The following is a 21,875-nucleotide window of genomic DNA, read 5'->3' as shown; positions in this document are numbered from 1 at the left end:
CCTCCATTCGTCTCTATATTTCCTAGTACATCCCGCCTAAGGAATTACAACGTAGGAACGTCACGTCTCGCGCGGCACGCTATGAATATGCAATTGTGTGGGTGTACCGAGTAATCCTCGCGCCATATGCGATCTATCTCTGACGCGTAACGCACATTAGCATTATTATATTATGCGAGAAGCATTGTCGAACGCTCTATAGGTCAGCGAAGACTCTATAATTCGAGTTCGTGACACCCGAGAGCATCGATAATTATTCGCCCCGATATACTATTAAAATGGAGGAAAATTGCGGCGAAGTGGAAAATTCTCTTCGTATTCCAAATCTGCTGCAATTTAAAACGTGCCAAAAGGAAATCTATTTTAGAAATATTATGGTTCGATTATTAACGATTGTCTCGAAATCGCACATCTCGTACGTGACATGCATACATGATTCATTTGCGAACAAAGCCATTGTAAAATATGGCTGTAAAGAGAGAGAGAGAGAGAGAGAAAAAAATGGTGAAAAAATGATTAGATGTTCCGTGATGTTTTCTCACTAAATACGGCGATTCTGTTGATTTGCCAAATTATTTTTACGCGTCGTTGCACGGACTATTACAACAATTTGAAACGAGGAAGAGGAGCAGTGAATTTGAATTTCAAACATAGGACGTAGAATATAAATAGAGGTCTGATATTATTCACTTTATAAACGAACAAAAGATGTCCTGGACATGAGTTGCTGCGTGTGCGGGACAGTGATATAAATCATACCTTTCTACATTCTGAAAAACAAAACGCTTTGTTAAAGTACTTAATGTAAATCTTGCTACATTAGAGCACTTTTTGTCAGACTGGAAAGGATAAAAGATAAAACTTTATATCACGCACGAAAATATAATGCGAAAGTTTTATATTTTTTCATATCTCTTTATAAGTTATATCTCGTTTTTTCATTTAACTGCTCAAATAATTTTAAATTTTAACGCAATATAATTTAGATTATACCTTAATTACTTGGCATATTTTTTATATAAATAATATTTTATTTGCGCTAAATATGAAAATTTTTATATTATGTCAATTTTTCCATTTTTCCGATGCTTCTTGTTATCAAATCTCGTTAACGAAATAATCGCAAGTATAATATTTACATTTCTTTCTGCTCGTTCGTTTTTAATATCACATTTCCGCGTTTGTTCTACAAACGTAAATAACAATCAACGGATATTATATAAGATACCATCAGCGGCAGCCAGTGTGCGAAGGCATTTACAGCGGATATGCATTTTCCGTTTCCAGCTGTAGTATTCCTGGCCTGCTTCGTCAGCGAATGCAGACTTCCGTCAACGTCGCATAAAAGAGGAACCATCGAGTATCCTCCGGCTATGTGGAATGGCGAGGAGTCGTTCGATATGCGTCTCTTTGTCCCGTGCCTTCATTCGTGACAAATTGTTTCGTCCGAGAACTTTTCTATGCCACTAACGTCCTGTAATGTGCATCCCGCTGCAGTTTGCGAATCACGAGCAGTTTCGAGACGAGATCCGCCAGTTTCCGAGAGTGAGCCTGTACCTTCCACGAATGCGCCGGAATTAAATTTTTACAATTCCTCGAATACGCTTATACAATGTTTCCATGGAAAACCTCACGGAAGAAATCTAGTTTTTCCCTCTTTCCACTGCTTGTCGGATCATAAAGTTGCTATTCAAACGAACTCGAGAATCTCTAATGTGCGCTTGCATTTTTCTTTTACAATATTCCACTACAGTTTCACAAATTATTTTGTTATAAATTTTAGTTCAATGCCATTTGCTATTCAATCTTGATCTTGATTTCAATATGATCATTTATTTATGGTTTTAAATTTAAATAATTTTATATTCTATTGTATAGTTTGTGTATATTAAATATAAATATTATATATTATTAAATATACACAAATATTATACATTAATTATTTTAAGATCAATCTCTGTGTAAAAAGTTGAGCTTTTTTCAATTCATTAATATAAAATTAATAAATGAAAATGCTTGAGTTTTGTACAAATATAGTTTATATAAATACTTTTTTTTTTCGATAATGCAGATGTGTGATAATTGGTGTGATAAGTCGCATTCCAATCAGGAAGATCTCATGTTTCAATTTAGTTCGCATAGCGTATTAATGCATAGAAAGTTCTTCGTATAATTTCCCGCTTTATAAGATATCCGATAAAAATCTCATCATATGATTCGGCGCAGCTACCTTGTAAGCTCACCCGATGTATCGATTTCTCATTTACCACCCTTTTACACAGGTATACTATAAAACTGTTTTTTATTAGCTATGAAAAGTGCACTGTCATAATCAATTTTTTAAACTCAGAATTTCCTTACTAGCAAATATCGATCTTAACAACGTTATAATTTTTTTCCTTCCCAGCTTGAAATCAGTCTAAAAAAAAAAATTGGATATTATTTTTTTCGATTACTTATTCTTTTTAAATTAACACTTAATTATGCTATATATCCGAATTAAATTTCTTGTAATGGAGATGCTGGATTAAAGAAAACCTCGATCACTAGTGTATACTCGACTGATGAACAGACGATATATATGTATAATCTAAATTTATATAAATTATAAAAAATATTATATACATTAAATATTTTAAAATAAGATCTATAAATAAAATACTTTTATATATGCATTAGATACATAATGTAAAGTTGCATTAGATACATAATGTAAAGAGAGTCGCGAAGATAAGCGAGCAATTAATTTTATAAATAAATAATATATTAAAATTATAAATTTTCTTTATCCCCTATAGTTATTCCATCGTTGTCATATATTTTTTCGAGCCTCCTTCTAGCTTTTTTTTTCTTATCTGTCATTTCCTGCTTATTCATGGTACTCACTCGCGAAAACGCAGTTAATTACTATCGCGCCTTAATCATTAGAATATAGACGATTGACCTAAAATTTATATTCATAAAGTTGCTATTCAAACGAACTCGAGAATCTCTAATGTGCGCTTGCATTTTTCTTTTACAATATTCCACTACAGTTTCACAAATTATTTTGTTATAAATTTTAGTTCAATGCCATTTGCTATTCAATCTTGATCTTGATTTCAATATGATCATTTATTTATGGTTTTAAATTTAAATAATTTTATATTCTATTGTATAGTTTGTGTATATTAAATATAAATATTATATATTATTAAATATACACAAATATTATACATTAATTATTTTAAGATCAATCTCTGTGTAAAAAGTTGAACTTTTTTCAATTCATTAATATAAAATTAATAAATGAAAATGCTTGAGTTTTGTACAAATATAGTTTATATAAATACTTTTTTTTTTCGATAATGCAGATGTGTGATAATTGGTGTGATAAGTCGCATTCCAATCAGGAAGATCTCATGTTTCAATTTAGTTCGCATAGCGTATTAATGCATAGAAAGTTCTTCGTATAATTTCCCGCTTTATAAGATATCCGATAAAAATCTCATCATATGATTCGGCGCAGCTACCTTGTAAGCTCACCCGATGTATCGATTTCTCATTTACCACCCTTTTACACAGGTATACTATAAAACTGTTTTTTATTAGCTATGAAAAGTGCACTGTCATAATCAATTTTTTAAACTCAGAATTTCCTTACTAGCAAATATCGATCTTAACAACGTTATAATTTTTTTCCTTCCCAGCTTGAAATCAGTCTAAAAAAAAAAATTGGATATTATTTTTTTCGATTACTTATTCTTTTTAAATTAACACTTAATTATGCTATATATCCGAATTAAATTTCTTGTAATGGAGATGCTGGATTAAAGAAAACCTCGATCACTAGTGTATACTCGACTGATGAACAGACGATATATATGTATAATCTAAATTTATATAAATTATAAAAAATATTATATACATTAAATATTTTAAAATAAGATCTATAAATAAAATACTTTTATATATGCATTAGATACATAATGTAAAGTGAGTCGCGAAGATAAGCGAGCAATTAATTTTATAAATAAATAATATATTAAAATTATAAATTTTCTTTATCCCCTATAGTTATTCCATCGTTATCATATATTTTTTCGAGCCTCCTTCTAGCTTTTTTTTCTTATCTGTCATTTCCTGCTTATTCATGGCACTCACTCGCGAAAACGCAGTTAATTACTATCGCGCCCTAATCATTAGAATAAGACGATTGACCTAAAATTTATATAGCACTTCTTAATCATATAGAACGTTGCAGTCTCTTTATTTTATACATGTATATTATAATGGGAGAACACAAAAATCACTGTTACACGAATGTACGATCCGCTGTGTTAACTCGTGCGATTAATATTTCGATCAAATAAAAGACATGAAATACGCGTTTCAATAGATAATCGCTTTACAAACGCTAAATTTATGAAATATGCAATTGATCAAAATATAAAATCAATAATGACTGTATTTAATTAAACGCTCGATTTAAATTATTTTGTATTTGCAATACTTCGTTAATGATAGAGAAATTCGTAAATGATTTTATATGACAGATAATTCGTTGTCATCATGCGAAATATTTAACATATTACAAACTAATACATACAGAATATTCTATTTTTTGCGAGTGACGAATCATCAATCGCGAAAGTTAATTAATTGCGCAGGCTAATAATCTTTAAGTATTTATATCTTTAAAATAACGATAAGGGTATGATATACATTAAGAGTTAATTTAAAATTGAAGGAACAGATGTATTAATTTGTGATATGTTAAGTATTTCGTTGCGGCAACCACACACAATATTATTGTTACATGGTATGCGGCCTACGCTTCTCGCGGCATGTAAACAATAGCGCGCTATTGTTTACAGGCCGTCTGTGACCCTGTCATTCACGTAGTGAAACTCGAACGAGCAGGAAGTGTTGCGTGACGCTCCGTCTATCGTCCATTATCTCTCTAGATACGATTGCGAAGAATATCGGGAAACATCGAACGCAAAATTATTTTCTTATGATTTTAGCAATTATTAACCGCGCAATCGATTAATTCTCTCGATTAAAACATCTTAACTAACCATAGTCCCAATTCACGCAGTATCAGAATAAAATGCCGGTTACACAGGCCGACAAAAAAAAATCTTTGTCAAATAACTCTAATCAGAGTAGGTGTTTCTTATAGATTTTCGGCCACAAAAAAATAATGCCGCTTTAAAAATGAGAAATCGCTGATTTCTCTTCTTAAAATTCAAAATAACATTAAAAACTGACGTAATGGAGCAATTTGGACAGCGGTATTGTTCTTTTGTCGCCGAAAATCTATAAGAAACATCTACTCTGATTAGAGTTACTTGACAAAAATTTTTCTTTGTCGACTTGTGTTATTTTTGCTTTTCGCTCAGTCATAACAAAATATATTACCAACATATACAAATTAATTTGAATTGACTCGAGCATTATTGCGACGCGTTTAATTAACTACAGCGCCTTATTATTAATCTTATATTTACATGTTTATCATAACTTTGGTATTTGTGTATTGATAATATCTGTTGAATCGATATATCAATCGTGTAACTATGATTTTCATGTTATCTCGTTACAACATAAAACAAAATGCGTCACGTGCGATTAATGTCGAGAGCGCTATATAAAGCGTCGGCCATCGTATTCTAATGATTAGTGCGCGATCGTAATTAACTGTGTTTTCGCGAGTGTGTGCCATAAAGGAGCAGCAATTACCAACTAGAGAAAAAAGAGGAAACTCACACAGAGAAACATTGGAACTAATCATGAGGTAAGCAGTTTATATGTTCTTGCTTTATTATTCGTTATTTATAAAAGTAACTTGTTCGCGACAATTGCTCACTTTACATCATTATGTAATTGTTTAAATTACATTATATCATTATGTAATATGACATTTATTAAATATTCTGGATCTTATTTTAAAATATTTACAATATCTAATAAAATATTTATATAAAAAATTTAATAATCTAGAATTTTATATATAAAATACTTTTTAGCATTATTTAATAATTAAATTTCTTTTTCCTTTATATATTTTATATACCAGCTCATATCTGAAACAAACTTATTGAATATTTATTTAAATGGACGAATTAAGATTTAGTTGTGCTCAATAATTATTTTTTACAATATTAATTATTTTGAACATTGCGTTTTTTATATAATTTGGATATATTTATATTTTATTAATTAATCCTATGTTTTACAACTTTATCTTTGCGCACTATACCGGTGAATATTGAATTATATTTTTAATCTTGATGTAATCTCGCGAGGGTTTGCGACAACAATAATCACAAATATCAATAAAAATTTTAATTTGAAATAATCCAGTTGAAATCTCTGTATTATTTATTCTTATGAAGTGCATGAAAGATATGTACAGGATGTTTTGAAATTTGCGAAATAATATAGCAAGAAGATTTTTGAAGGATTAAGTTTTTATTTTTTAAGCAATAATTTGTGAGGCATAAAAATTTATAATTGGCCAATCAAATTACATGTAGATAATTGCCTGTTTTAAGACACGTACAGTAATGGTCGCGCACTTTGAAACCTCCATTAACTTGGCAATTTGATCACGAAAAATCAAATTTGAATGTATGACATAATTAAATTTTGATTTATAACAAATTTATTGCTTTAAGTTCGCTAATTTTTTTGCACGCGAAATAAGTTTTAAAAAAAAAAAATTATGATACTCTAATGTGCATATCGCTAAAAAAGTGTACTATATTAATACAATTAACTACTTTTTTGATTTTGGCATCAAAATATTTTCCAAGTTATTTGATTTCAAGATATGACAATGTCGAATTATTGATTGTTTTATTTAGAAAAATATATGTAAATTGTACTTTTTTAAAGAGAGACACAACTATTATAAAAATATAACAGAATAAAAAAAAAAAATTTCTAGTAAAATTTTTTTTTTTTTTTTGGGAAAATAAATATGCGCATCTCTCTAGTTTCAAATCATAAACAAAAATTATCATTTGCGCGTGGAGCACGTATAACTTTCAAATCTATTTATAGTGGCTTCTGAAAAAGTTTCTGATATAAGATTAGTACTTTTCTTGCATCAAACTCTTCAATTCCGGCCAACTCACATTTGATCATCGAGTGTTTTGCCGTTTTCCTGCATCCTTGAAATGCTGGAGAACTCCTTTCCGTTTTCTCTGTTATAGTTGATCACGAAAAATACGTCCGATTGAATGGCATTCTGGGTGGGAATTGCAGTAAGAACAGCGGCGTTGTTTACATCTCTGCTGCAAACAATACAGAAATCGCTGTCAGCAACGAGCTCAGCGTAAAAGTAAAGTTATAAACAAGATTTATATTCTCCAGAGTTTCAAGACGACAGCATTTCTTATCTAATTTGTTCGAAACGAAGGCTTTTACAGAGCGTACAAGATTTTATAATAATAAATAACAAATTTACATGAACATTTGTTTCGCTAAACGCTCTTGTAAAAGATCACATACATGTATACAAACATAATATGACATAATATATCAAAATGAAATTATTTTACAAATGACAAAGCAACACAATAATAGAATAGAACTTGGCTTCCCCTTCGGACAAGTAAAATTTATCGTAATAAATAATAGCGAATGCGATAAACGGCTCAAGTTACATACTATACTGATATACCTGAACTAAGTGCACGATATACTTGAAAAGGCAGCGTTTCTTCTCGGGCCGTTATTGCCGAGCGAAAGAGAGCGCGTGTCGCTGCATGATTTATGTACTATAGACGATGCGAATCCGGTTTATGCAAATATTATTGCAGCTGAATTGGTTTGGCAACGAGCCCGGTCGCGCGCGCCGTTGAATCTTCGTCAGAAGGGACGCCTTCAACGTTGCACCCTCCCTCGGGAAGAGATCCATTCGCGAATTCCGATTTGTGTACGATTCTCTGCTAGGTGTCTCGGAAAATAATTAGGCCGAATGCATTTGGCATGCATCCACCGAAACAGTTTCGCCAAACGTGAGAGATTAAATATGGATTCAAGGCGTTAGTGATAACAGGAGATCCATAATATAGTCTCACCGGTGATTTATGGACACTCTGCTCTTCATGTAAAAGGATCATCGAATATTGCTAGTAACGTATGTAATCGTCAATTTTGTACAAGAAAGACGAGAGAGAGAAAAAAAGGTAGGGAATATAGCATCACTTGCGAAAATAGAAAATATGATACAAAAATTATTTACATTAATTTGATGGCTGTAAAAATATCTGTTTTTCGGGTATATGATTACAAATTAATAAAAGATATTTTGAAAGGATAACAATCAATGAATACGCGCTTGAAAAAGTTTCACGGTATAATCATTTACAGCGATACAATCGCCGTCACGTAACTTGATCGAGAAGCGCATATCGCGACAAGAAAAAAAGAATAGGAAAAAGCGCTCGGGACGCGGAAAATCACTTTGCCGAGAGAGATTATCGGTCGGAAGTCCCGAGATAAAGCGTCGAGAGCTCGCGGGATATGGAACGACCACTCCGTTTTGCAAAAATTTGTGACATCGTTCTCGATTCCGGGCGGAATATTAAATTACGGAATTCCATCCAATATTTCCAGCATAGCTTTAGGGAAAAATTAAAAGACCATGATACGCACATATGAGAAAGATCCGTGATATGTGCATAGTACTGAATGACATGTAATGTTTTGAAAAAATCTGATTATGATTTCGTACTTTGATGGCGCACGATATACGATGACGTTTTTCTAACACAAGATACTTTTTCATTATGAAATGTTAATTAAAACGATTTGAAAGTGATTTAATGATAGTAGTAAATATTAACATTTAATAAACAACTTAATTAAATGCAGAAGATATCAGAAAAAAATTGCAGTATGATGTTAATTAACTTAATTCCTCTGAAGCATTTGGGATATATTATAACATAATATTATAACGAAACAGAATTTTCGAGATACGTGATGATGTTTGTTAGTGGACTTGAATGCCAGAAAACGGTTAATTATGATCTTCTACTGCAATGCTATATATAGGTTTTTCCAGGTCAGTAAAACACTAATTCAAACTCTGGATTAAATAGCTCACGTTCGTGTTACATTTCATATTATACTTACGTGGGGTATATCTTCTGGAGTGTTTTAGAACTGCATTGCTTCTAATTTTTGACTGAATACATAATGACGTGTAATGTGAAAACATAAAAGTATAGTATTATAAAGCATTTATAAAAATTATGCACATACGGTAATGGTAGAAATTATTTATTCTTGAAATTAATTGGAGATGAGAATCTCAAGATCAGAATGTTTGTCTGCTTCCCTCTTTCTTTCTTTCTTTCTTTATCTATTTTTTGAGACTGCAATAATTTTGAAATGCGAAGTAAAATTTAATCGACTTGTCACATATGTCATACGACAACTTTGACAATTTTGATACATATCGCGTTCGAATGTCAATATTCCGTGAGTACATAAAATTTTCACCCTTATGAAGAGAGACTAACGTAACAGTTACAAGGAGATCTCATAAGTCTGTTTTTACGTTCGAGCGCGTCGTATTTTTTTCAATTTCGCAGTCGGCGATCGATAATTCATGTACAGTTGATTGGCGGTTCTGGATAGCTCTCTTTGAAGAAGTAGAGCAAGCGACATCGGAACTATATGACAGTATGAAATCTAAAATCGATTTGACGTCTCGCTCATCGCGAATGATAATCTTCGTGTCGATCTCGTGTAAGCACTACTTCGAGGCAACAAAGAGCTCCGACATCGACGCGCGGAGTTTGCACCATTTCCGCAATTCTGAGTCCTTCACGTCGCGAATAATTTCCTGTTGCAATAGTATATTATCATAAAAAAATAAAAAGAAAATATACATGTATAAATAATGTCTCATATATATTTTATTAATGATTTTCTTGTAAAAGATAAAAATATAAGATAAGTTTAAATCGTGTTGGATTTAAATTGAGATATTTATAATTTTCTTTTTATTCGAAGCCATAAAAATGTTGAATGTGTTATATGTATAATTTATATTAATGATATTTATATTACACTGAAATTGTATGCATGAAATGTATAAAATTTCAGATGTCACAGAAATAATTAATAAAATTCCATAACGTTAAAGATAATGAATGTTTTATACATTCTTGTTATCATCTCTAATATCATAGAAAATTGGCCTTCTCCTTCTATTCTTTTATGACAATACTAACGAATAAAAAATAAATCATACTCCGTATGAGCGTACGGCCTTGATGCTAATCAAACTCCCGCGTTTTCACGCGACGCGAATGTATCGGAACGGAATTGGCATGTTAGTATACCTGACAATATGTAGGTCAACGGCTGTATAATTTGCGATGCAGTTGCATGATTAAGTGACTAGTGGATGTACGCTAGTCTCGAGGAGAACACATCGGCCGTCCGACGAAAAGGGACAATCGCGCGCGCGATACACATTACCTTGACTACTTTAAAAACATGACCGACTTGTAGTGTTACGTGATCGATTTATCCATACGCGAGTGAGACGATATTCCATCGGACTGAGGAGATTAATCTGACATAATCTACATAGTGCGGATTTATTGGTGATGACCATTTTGCTGGGTACATTTTAATATGTATATTGAAAATAAAACCATATAAATAGTGTGTGTCTCGTTTAAATATAATATTATTTAAAAATTTATTTTTTTTGTGGGAATAACAGATATTCAAATAAATACATAGCAAATATTTAGTTGAAATAGAATAATTTATGAATTGAATCAGAAATTTTTTTATTTGGAATAATATCTGAAATTTTTGAACTTGCATTGACTATTTTATATATTTGTTATCTTTTATATTATTTTAAAAATTATTTTAAATGTTACTTAATAAGGGAGATAAAAAATTGTCAAAATAAATATACGCATCTTTTCAAATTATTATATTTAGTTAATAACAATTTAAAAAACTATTAACGTAATTAATTAAACACGAACAAAAATGGATCCAAGAGAGAAATAAATTGAAAAAATAGTAGTATGAGAAAATAATATTCAAATATTTTACTAAATATATGTAATAAAATAGCTATTTTAACCAATTGAAGTTTTCAACGAGAACATATTGAAACTATTTATTTCTAATTTGTAAAATTAATTGAATATTTCAAACAGGATTTTAATTAACATACAAATGAAATATACTAATCATTTAGCAGGAGAAAGTATATATAACTTACTTTAAAATGTATTTATTTTCTATTTTCAATAAAATGTGTATCTGTTCATTTCTGGTGGGATGACGACGGGGCGATAGAGTAGAGAAAATCGCATAATGTGCATGTCTCTGTCGCGATTACGCAATATGTTGATGCATATACAAAGTCGCGTTTCGTGATCGCGAGGGTACACGACACGGATCGGGGCGCAGACAGTGCAAACCGGCATACTTACGATATGAAGGCGTCGAGGGAGATAGGAGAGAGAGAGGACAGCGGATGACAGCGGCCGGTAGTTATGCAGGGCGAATGCCAGTATAATCCAGGTCAAAGTTATACTCATCACGCCTGTAAACTATAAAACGATCACAGCTAACGCGTGTCCCTTTCCTTTCGTCACCCTTGTTATGTCACGAATGACCTGCTTCGCATAAAATCCGACCGGTAACATTAACCTTTTCCACGCCTTCCACCCGCTCGCTTGAATTCTTTATCGCTCCTGATTTGGAACGTGAAGATACGAATGGTTGGGTGGGACAGTAATATAAGGCATTTTTTTTTTATCATTAAAGAAAATTAGTTTGCGAAAGTGTCGTCACTGCCATGAACATTATTTAGAATTAACTGAAGAGAGCTCAAGAGTTATTCTCTTGAATTAAACATCAGTCAACTTTAACTAATGTACATAGAATCATTACCATAATGTAATCTAACTTTTCCGTTATACAAAGTACTACTTTAATAAGATTTCATAAAGTGCTAGGTTTACAATCTTGCGTGTTGAATTTATATTTCTATACGTAAATATATGTCACTATTTAGCGATTCACGTATCATATATAAAAAATAAGAATATACACATACAAAATCGTAAATCAAAGAAAACATGATATGCACTTTCATATAATTAAATGCAGCTGTTCTGTAATTATTTCAAGATGAATTATTCTAATTATGCGACTTTTCCTCCTTCTCCCCAATGTATGCTTACCAGCCTGATCCGAATTACAGCGCTTGCATATATTGAGGCAGGAGCTTCGGGTACTTTCGAACTATCGATTACCGTTGAAAAGTATACATACCGAGTAGTCGAGCCGCAATACGCTGCAAAGTTCGGGATATAATGAACTTGGCGAACTTTCGATATTCCGCAGCCTCGGAAGGTCGTAGCTACTTATAGCTGCCTTCGAGAACCTATTGAGAATTCTCGGATATTTGGAGAAAAAAAATTTTCTCTCTACAAAGGGGTGATAAATTCAGGTGACTATCAAGTAGATCTGCCCAAGTATCGCCGTTATCATTGTGGAGGAAGGGGGAAGGGTGGAAAAATCTGACTTTCCACGAGATAAGAGAGAGAGAAAAAAAAGATTCGCTCCTTAAGTTGCGAGGTCTGCTCCTCGACTCATAACAAAGGAGATCGGAAAGATCGAAGAAAAAGTAGATTTAGATCGCACCCTCATCCGCGTATGTTTTTTCAAGCCTCACCGATGAATCTTTCTTTTGTGCTACCTGTTCTCTCGCAAACAGCACGTTTGGTTTTTTAAAGATTTTACTATATACGTGAGGCTTCTATCTATCATTCTGGCGAGCAAGATCCGCTTTCTGGATTAAAATTTTATTCTAAATAATTGAACATTTTTCACAGAATTTAAAGGATCTTAAGCGCGATTACGGCTTCATAAGGATTCTATTAAAAGTAAAGTCTCGTGTCGGTACAACTATTTAAAAATACATGCGGTAATCTTGTGCATATTTAACAAACGCTAATTTACATGGAGATCGTTACGCTCGATGATGGAGAGAGTTACGTTAGTATTCATTCAAGTCTCCACCGCGCCCAGGAACTCAATGGGCCGATGGTATTCGATGGTGCATATACCGGGTGTGCCACGCCCTCGCAAACAGGCAGCCGTTTGTCAAGAGTGACGCAAGCCCCTGCGATTAGGTAGGATCAGGAACGGAAAAGGGTCGCGCGATAGGTATCGATAGGATAGGAAGAAAAGGGCGGTACGATCAATGGCTGGGTCGGTCGTCGGGAACGGAATAAAAACAGCTCGATTATGAGGGAATCGACCGAGCAGGCCAATATACTGCCAACATCCGGGACTTAAATCGGCGACGTGTATGCAATTTCAAATGCCATTACTATTAACGGAACGTGAATAGAAGGTGAGATATTCGTGGTCGCGATCGAAGAATCTCTTTTTAGACGGACTGCGATGCTAAATTTGCATTGTTGCATATATAATGAGAAATAATTTTGCGAAATTATAGCGATCTACATCATCAATGTCTATGTGAATTTGTCTAATAAGCACAAGAGTTTGGGGCAGCTGTAATATTAATTAATGGCGATAAAGGACGAGAGAAGACTGTCGTAACCGGTAAATACGGTTGTTTCGAGAAATAACAGTCGGAAGGAAACTCGAACACTCAATTTTCGCTTCATAGTACTCCTGGGATCTTGTTCTGAGAATAGAGAACACTGTGGGATCTGCAACGGCGCTTCCGCAAAAGCCACAGTCATTCTCCAAGAAATTCGTGCAATACGTGCAGATTTACTGCTCGTAATGTACATGATGCGGCGGCTATAAAGACTGGCAAGCAACAAGGAAAAGATAAAGGAGACCGTGTATGTAGCTGTTGTCATGAATAGAGATTAGAACTGTAGTAGCGGTAAATAACCTAGTTTTACAAAATACATTAAATGGAAAATCTGTTGAAACGAAAATTTCAGTAATATCACTGAAAATGATATAAAATTATAATACGTCTACAAGCTTTAATATTTGAATAGCTATTTTTTCGACTACTTACTTTTATTTAGTCAGAGAGGCGCGCATAATCTGAAATTAATAATTTAGTAAGATTTTTACACAGATTATAACTAAACATTGAAGTGATGAACAAAAATGTATTTTCTATTTTACTATAATTCAAAAATTCTAGAAATATTTCTCAGCAACATTACTTTCCGTCGAATCTTTTGAGAGTTGAAAGCCTGCAGTGCAATCTTACTCTTATCAAAGAGAAACTATTTAAATAATTCTAAAACATTTTTTTTATGTCACATGTGATTCATAATTTAATAATTTTTATTAATATTTTATGTATCGAGAGACGTACACACGAGCGAATAATCGGATAATAAAATACCCAAAACAACAATAAAAATTATTTATAATTGGGATACAAAAACTTGTAATTAAAAGATGGCGATTAAAGCTCTTTTGAAGTAAGAAAATTAATTCTCGGCCAAAAAAATCAAATTTTGTTAGTTTTTATACAGATTCGCATTTATATACAATGAACGAACGATTGTGAAATCAAAATAAAATCGAATTCAAGCGAGAGGTCAGTTTTAGGTACTGCACCCTAGGGCTTCATATTGTCAAAGAACCCCCCCGGGGTGTTTTATACTGCGTTTCTTGAGAAACGTCTATAGCAATTACTGCCGCTTGGAAAATCTTCCAGTTACAATGACGTAAGGAGATGAAAGACGTATGGAGTTTTATAAAACCTCATATATATCACTTTTATTGTTATTCTAAATGTAACATGTTTTGCTGCTTTTACAAAATCAGGAATCTTGTACCTCGTACATGTATAACATCCTGCGTTGCGGTAAGTAGCAATCCATCGACAATTTTCTTTTTTTTTTAAAGCTTTTTTAGGGAAACGCGATTGACTATGCGGCAGTTTATGTGGCGACGACAAACTATCACGTCATTTATAATCGTTTTGATAAGCTAAGAAATCGAAGAGGGAGCGCTTCTTTAATAATATTATTTAACGATAAAAATTTTTTGTTGTGATTTAAAACACAATGTCCAACAACTCAGTTTAAGATGTGGGTAATAAAAAAGGGTTGTAAGTACTTAAACTTAAGATTTTAGGAAATTTAAGAAATGTTAAAAGAGAAATTTCTTTCCGAATAATATTTGTGTAAAATGTACTCTTTGTATTTTTTCTGTATTTATGAATATTCAGGTAAATAATTTCTTTTGGAGGGAGATGTGTTATATCTACAGATTTTTTTATATCGTCTTTAAATCTTAAATAAGATATTGGATACGATAACTCAATATCGATGGAAGAACTTTTCGAAACAATCGAGTAACGTGAAATTAAGTTGAGATGAAAATAAAAATGCAAACTTTTTGATGGATTGACAAGCTTCGCCGATGGAAACATACGTTTTCTGATGCAAACGGAGAGGGCAGGTGTCCTGGCGATAAGCGAAGATTTTTCGATGGCACGAAATGTATCGGTGACACCTGTCCAATCGCTATCTGCAGGCGAGAGATTTTTAGAAAAGTTTCGCAGAGAGGAAATGATATCTCGTTGAATGGGAATGATCGATGCGGAACGGGTCACCAGGAGCATACATCGCTGGTTATTGAGCCATCTAACCGCGTTGCGCGCTATTACTCGGGCAAACACATCGACACGCGCCGACAGGGAACAATATCGCGTTATAGAAATATTAATATCGAATATTACGTTTCATTCGACTGCAAACGAGCGTATAAAGAATTTTTATGACTCTACAAATTATTTAAACGGTTTAATTGGACGTATACACGACGGCACCAATTTGCGAATAGTTGTGAAATTTCCTCTTTATATTAATTTGGAATATTTACTTTTTGTATTGCATATAATTTGTCGTATCGTGTCCTTTAACTTCTTCCGATTTTTTTTTTTTTTTTTTTGCAAAATAATATATCTATATATATATTGAAAACGAAACAAAATATTTTAAATAGAAAAGTACGCGAAATTATTTCAAGAAAACATCTATTTTAAATATTTGTTATTTATTAAATATTTGTATATTATGAAGAGATGAAAAGTTCAATTAAATTTTTTTGTTAATTTATAATTCCATTACTCTCTCATGACTGGCATTGCTTAAACCATTATCAATGCACTGGCAACATGATTTGCGATCAATTTAAAAAATTAAGGATTCCGGTTATCGCACATGGAAATTTCAATAAGAGAGAGGCAGCCGTTGAATATTGAAAATTCGCAACAAGACGAGGTAATCCGCAAAGCGTAATGACAAAGCATGAGAGCCTTATCGTTTCTGAGATTGTTCGCTCCGTCGGGGGGTTGCCTTTGACTTCTATAATCTAGGTTAGTCTACAATTAAGGTCAGACCGACAAGGTGAGATGCTCAAGGCGAGAAGAGACGGTGGAACAAATTGCATTCGCGCAGGGCATCATGCATTCAACCTGACGGAGCGATTTGCACTTCCCAAGTCGATCTCGAAACTTGGACATAAAATTTTCCAGACACTTGTCATTAATATGCATGCGTTTCATTATGAATGAGTAATTGCTTCTTCATCTATTATATCACAGGGAATCTAAATGCAATTTAAAAAAGAGGAAAATACACAGAATTTTGTTTATTACATATATTAGTCCAAATTAATCGTATTTTAAAAGTTTTATCATATTTATTTCTTCTCTCTTTCGCTCTCTCTCTCCCTCATTCTTTATCTTTTTATCTTTTTTTCTTGATGTATTTTAATTAGGGAAATAACAATCCGATCTTCGTATATATTTATTATTATAAGAAGGATCTCGTATTAGCAGGATCCAAAAGGCATCACGTGTCTATATTGTCGATCGCCACGTGACAACCGCCAAGACCGATTGAATTGCTACCACACGCAATACGCGAACACACATTTTACAAACGTCACGGTAGAAATATCGATTTCAAATTCAATTTCCCGACATATATATATATATAATATACGTATAGCCTACATGTGTATGTATAATAATAAAGTATCTCACAATCGATTAAACTCAACAGTACTATATGATTAGTAGAAACGAACCCTTTGCGATTTAGACCAGCTAAATGTCAACATTGGGCGGCTATTTAACGTTCTTAATTAAGTCACGAGTGATACCATACCGCATTTTTCTTTTATCTACGAGCTCCATTCAACGCGAATTCGAATCCTTTAATTAATACTAAAGCTCGTCTAGATTACGTTACGCGCATTTATTCGTATGGCCGCGACGCATGTGTGTGTGTATATGTGAGTAGATATATATGTGTATGTGTATATCGCTTGTGTTATTTCAAAACGCTACTAATTACAAGTACAGTTTATTAACTCTGTATTTATTTCTCTTTATACCACGTGATTTCCCGTCTCGAATTACGAATAAGGTCCATCGAGATCGATGGATCGTGCCAGACCAAAACGATCTATTGATCGTCGATGATTGCCTCGATCACGCGATATAACGTCAGCATCGGCTTGTCCTAGTCGCACGACGTCGAGATCCGAGCATCGCGTGCCGCATACGAGGGGAAAAGAAGTATTCTCTTTGATACACCCTCCACCGGCGACCTTGAAGGCTATTCTCCAGGCCGCTCGCGAAGTCAACGTACAAAATCTTTAACGAAGTTTCGGCTCGTTCATTTGGTTAGGTACATCTAGGGTATAACGGTATCATTAGTTGCTACGACACGCGTTTCCCCTTGCCACGCTCGTTACGTTATTACATAATTAGTATTTTCTTTTTTTCTTTTTTCTTTTTTTTTCTTTTCATTAAGCTCGTGACCTTATTAGTGGGTCTTTCTCGTAGTATGATCAGGGCTTTCCTACGGTATTAATATGCAGGTGGTCTCGGAAAAGTGCCGATCGAACATGCATTAACGATAAATGTGCACTTGCAATCTGCGTAGGTCGCTTGATCCCCCCCCCCCCCCCCCCCCCCCCCCCCCCCATAAATTTACGGATACCTGTACATTTTTTTTCCGAGACGATCGATATAATGTAGGAAAATCACTATAACTACCCGCGCTTAACGTCTATGTTTTATTTTTATCGATGAATCGCGGCTCGATTTGATTTTTAAGGGTCTTTGATTGGCCGTGTCGGGGTGCGTTTTTTTGATTAAAGTTTTGCAAGCCTGGCAGTGCCCATATAATTAATTAAACGCGCTATCGGGGCACGCGTCGAGATATCGCTGGCACTCGATCCCCCAAAATGTTCGTTCTACCAATTTTCGATCGAACGCCGATTAATTAAACAGACGCGTGCCTCTATCGTTACTTTGTCGAGAGAGTAGAATCTCTATCTATAATATTTTTTAAGCTAATTCTTTTTTATTCATGGAATGCGCGTGTTGAGAGAGAGAGAGAGAGAGAGAAAAACAATATAACGACAGCCCTGCATCCGTTTACTTTCCCGGCATATTTTACATCCGTTATATGCCTTGCAATTATTTGAATTGTTTTGTTTCTATACAACCGATAGCGAAATATTTTAAATAATTGTGACAAAACGAAAGATGTCCATTGAAATAAATGTAATGTTGAATGCAGAACATATTTCGACCATTGACTGCAAAAAATATCTATCATATTATATAAAACTATTTTAAGATTGAGTCAAATGGACTAATGACATATTAATAATGTAACTGATATAAATATTTTAATATATTATTTGTGTATACTATCTATTATATAAAAAATACATATAATTCAATGATATAGGATTTAATCAAAAGCATACAAATATCAATTAAAAATTTTGTTGCTACCGCGCATCTTTTTACTGCAACTTATACAGTACCATGATTTGTTTATTGTATTGCTCTGTACGCGTTATATTATGTTTAAAAAAGAAAGCACCAACGCGCAGCAGTGAGCAAAATGCATTTGCATTAATGCATCATGGTGTCGAAGAATGCAACAAATGGCATACCGATTAAAAAAACGATATCGATTACTGTTTTTCTTTTCATTGCCGTTTGTTTGCCGTGACGATTATCATCAGCGCATATTTTCTTTAGCGCGATCCTTATTTAAAAAATCCATCTTCGATAACGACATTATGCTTTATGATCTTTGCGATATTAAAACGTTGCGGCACAATAGCTACGTAGAAATGGACTTTTACAACGAAACGGGTGCACTTATGTATGTGTATGCGTGCGCGCGCGTGTGTATGTAACATTCCTTTGCTGTCGTTAATTGATTTTTCTCTCTCTCTCTCTCTCTTTCTCTTTTCCTCCTTTATGCAACACAAACATCCGATTGCCCCAGATTCCCGTTCAAGATACGTGATTCATGAAAACGAGCCATCTGGAGTGCTTGCAGTGCTGTGTCGATGTCTGCGATCAGATACCTTGGAAAAGTCGCGATTGTGAAATAACATTATCGACGAAGCGTGATTGGGACGAAGCCATTGGGATCAAAGCGCAGCGTTGTCGCTTCGCAATTAATTAAGTGTTATTAACAATCGAGCTGCTCGAGAGGAATCGTGAAACAAAATAAGAATAAAATACGAGGTGCTATTGAAAATTTTCCGAACTTACTCTTTAAAAAATATTAGTTACTTATGTTATTTACAATTCGCCTCCATCCCCTTCGAAGTAGTCTCCTTGTGACTTTATACAGCCATCTCAACGCTTCTATCATGCTTCAAATTAATTTTTTCCCTGGAAATCTTTTTGTTGTAGCATGTGAAATACCTCTGCGATTCAGTCTCGATCTCTTGTACCGAAACGTCGCCCCTTGAGCTTCAATTTCATTTTTGGGAACAAAAAGAAGTCACAACGGATTAAATCTAGCAATGGTCCTCACGAACGATTTTTGCAATTTTTTTCAACATTTTCGGAGGTTGTGCTGGTGCGTGGCCGTCCTTCAAAGGGTATGGAGGCAAATTGTAAATAAAGTAAGCCTAATATTTTTTATAGAATAAATCCGGAAAATTATCGATAACACCTCGTAAGTAAAAAACAGGCAAAAATAAAATTTATATATGTATATATACTCGTTTTGGCGCATAATTATCTTAATAAGCCATAAATTTTGTAAGATTAGAAAAGAAGTATCGTGATAAAGCATTTAAATCTTGCATCAAGTGCATGTAGTTTTGTAAACATGATGCGTATATATGTTTTTTTTAATGAGATAAATTTTACATATATTACTGTTCCGCGATTGATTTAATTCAATCGTTAGTAAAAGGCGGAAAAAGAAAACGACCCTACGATCCTTGAAACTTATAAATGATAGAATGTCTGTTCTGTTTGTGATTCTTTAATTTTTGCTATCTTCAGATCCGTCTACAATAAAGAGTAGAACATTTACATCAATCGCGTGAAATACTTTACAACGATTAAAGAGGAATTTTACCAATGTAAGAGATTTCATAATTATAATTCTCTTACGGACTTAATAATAAAATCTCTTTGTTTCTTTAAAATTACTCATTAAATTTTTATAGAATCCATATCTCTGGCGGATAATTATTTCCAAATATGAATTTCGAAGAATTTTTGCTTCCTCATAGAGGAAGCTTTCTTTTATTCTTTCCTGAAAGTTTTATTGTTTTGTGTGATTGTTGCGGTATTTAGGCTATCTAGCATGCGACAACGTAATGCAGCGTTCGATTTCTTCCGGCTCCGCATAATTTTATCGTGCACGCTGCATGTCTGTCGACAACTGGTGTCATAAATTTTGCAGTGCATCGATATTTAGGCGCAGATATACCGTATGATTCAGCTAGAAATCTAAAATTCACGAATCTGGCAACGATATTACATTGTATGATACGCGTTATAAAGTTAATATATCTCTAGTCACACATATAAATTTTCTTTTCAAGTCCTATAAAGATAATTTTGCAAAATTGAAAGACATATTGCATCATAATATCGATCGATTCTACAAAACAAAGCGACTTGTATCAAAGATTATATCGTAATTAGAAGCATAATTTTACATCATCCAATCAGTATACGCGAAGCCTACATATATTATTTTTCCTGTTGACTTCAGCGAATTCGAATCGCGCTCATGACGATGCAAACATGTATATCTGTGCAATTCCAAGGGAACTTGACGCGCAAATCGCGTTGCATGCTGCGGCGAATTTCAGTGGCTCCAAAAACTATTTGCCTCGTAAGCAGAAAGGAGCACGCGAGCCTCGCAAAACTCTGCGTATAAATATAAGTATAGGGGTGGAAAAAAGAAAGGGGAAAAAGCCATTGGAGCACGAGAACGCTTGATTATCGCTCCGAAATATTCCCAAAACAATCCATGCTTATCGCGCCCAATGTTAATAGCTTTGTTATTTGTGCTCAAATTAATCTTAGATTGCGCTTGAGTTTTAAATAGGAAATTTGAGTTCTGAAAGAGAGAGAATGTTCCACGGATTGTTTTATCATCGATAAAAGGTTAAAAAGCAAAGAGGGCATTGCGTTTAAAACTAAATTAAATAAAATTACGCAACGAATCGGCTTCCCAAGAGTCATGACAGCGTAAAGCAAATATTAATTACATCGTACGACTCACACGGAGAAAATTTGACAGTACAAATTACATGAAAGATACATTCCCTTTTACAACATTTATTTTAAGCTGGGATAACGGCATTTTACGTTATTAATTATTGATTTCTCTTATATATTAGTACACCGAAAAAAAAAAAAATTGTTAACTTGACTAAAACCGTTCAACTAATTACCATTTTTTTAATTGAAATATTTATATATTTAAGTCAAATAAGACATATTAAATCTAACATGACGTATATTTGACTTAAATATATAAATATTTCAATTAAAAAAATGGTAATTAGTTGAACGG

The 21,875-nt window shown here is 33.4% G+C and overlaps 1 protein-coding gene across 1 annotated transcript in view; it reads right to left on the bottom strand.

Moving 5' to 3' along the window:
- Positions 1–6,958: 6,958 nt before the first annotated feature.
- LOC115233685 overlaps positions 6,959–21,875 on the bottom strand; it is a 53,148-nt gene continuing 38,231 nt past the window's right edge. The window contains exon 4 of the transcript XR_003883819.1: positions 6,959–7,280. The gene's annotated coding sequence lies outside the window, so the exon portion shown is untranslated. The remainder of the gene's footprint in view (positions 7,281–21,875) is intronic.

Source organism: Formica exsecta, unplaced genomic scaffold, assembly GCF_003651465.1.
Source record: "Formica exsecta isolate Colony F162 unplaced genomic scaffold, ASM365146v1 scaffold182, whole genome shotgun sequence".
NCBI lineage: Eukaryota > Metazoa > Arthropoda > Insecta > Hymenoptera > Formicidae > Formica > Formica exsecta.
The sequence above is the reverse complement of the archived record's forward strand: the minus strand, read 5'-3'. Positions and strand labels throughout refer to the sequence as shown.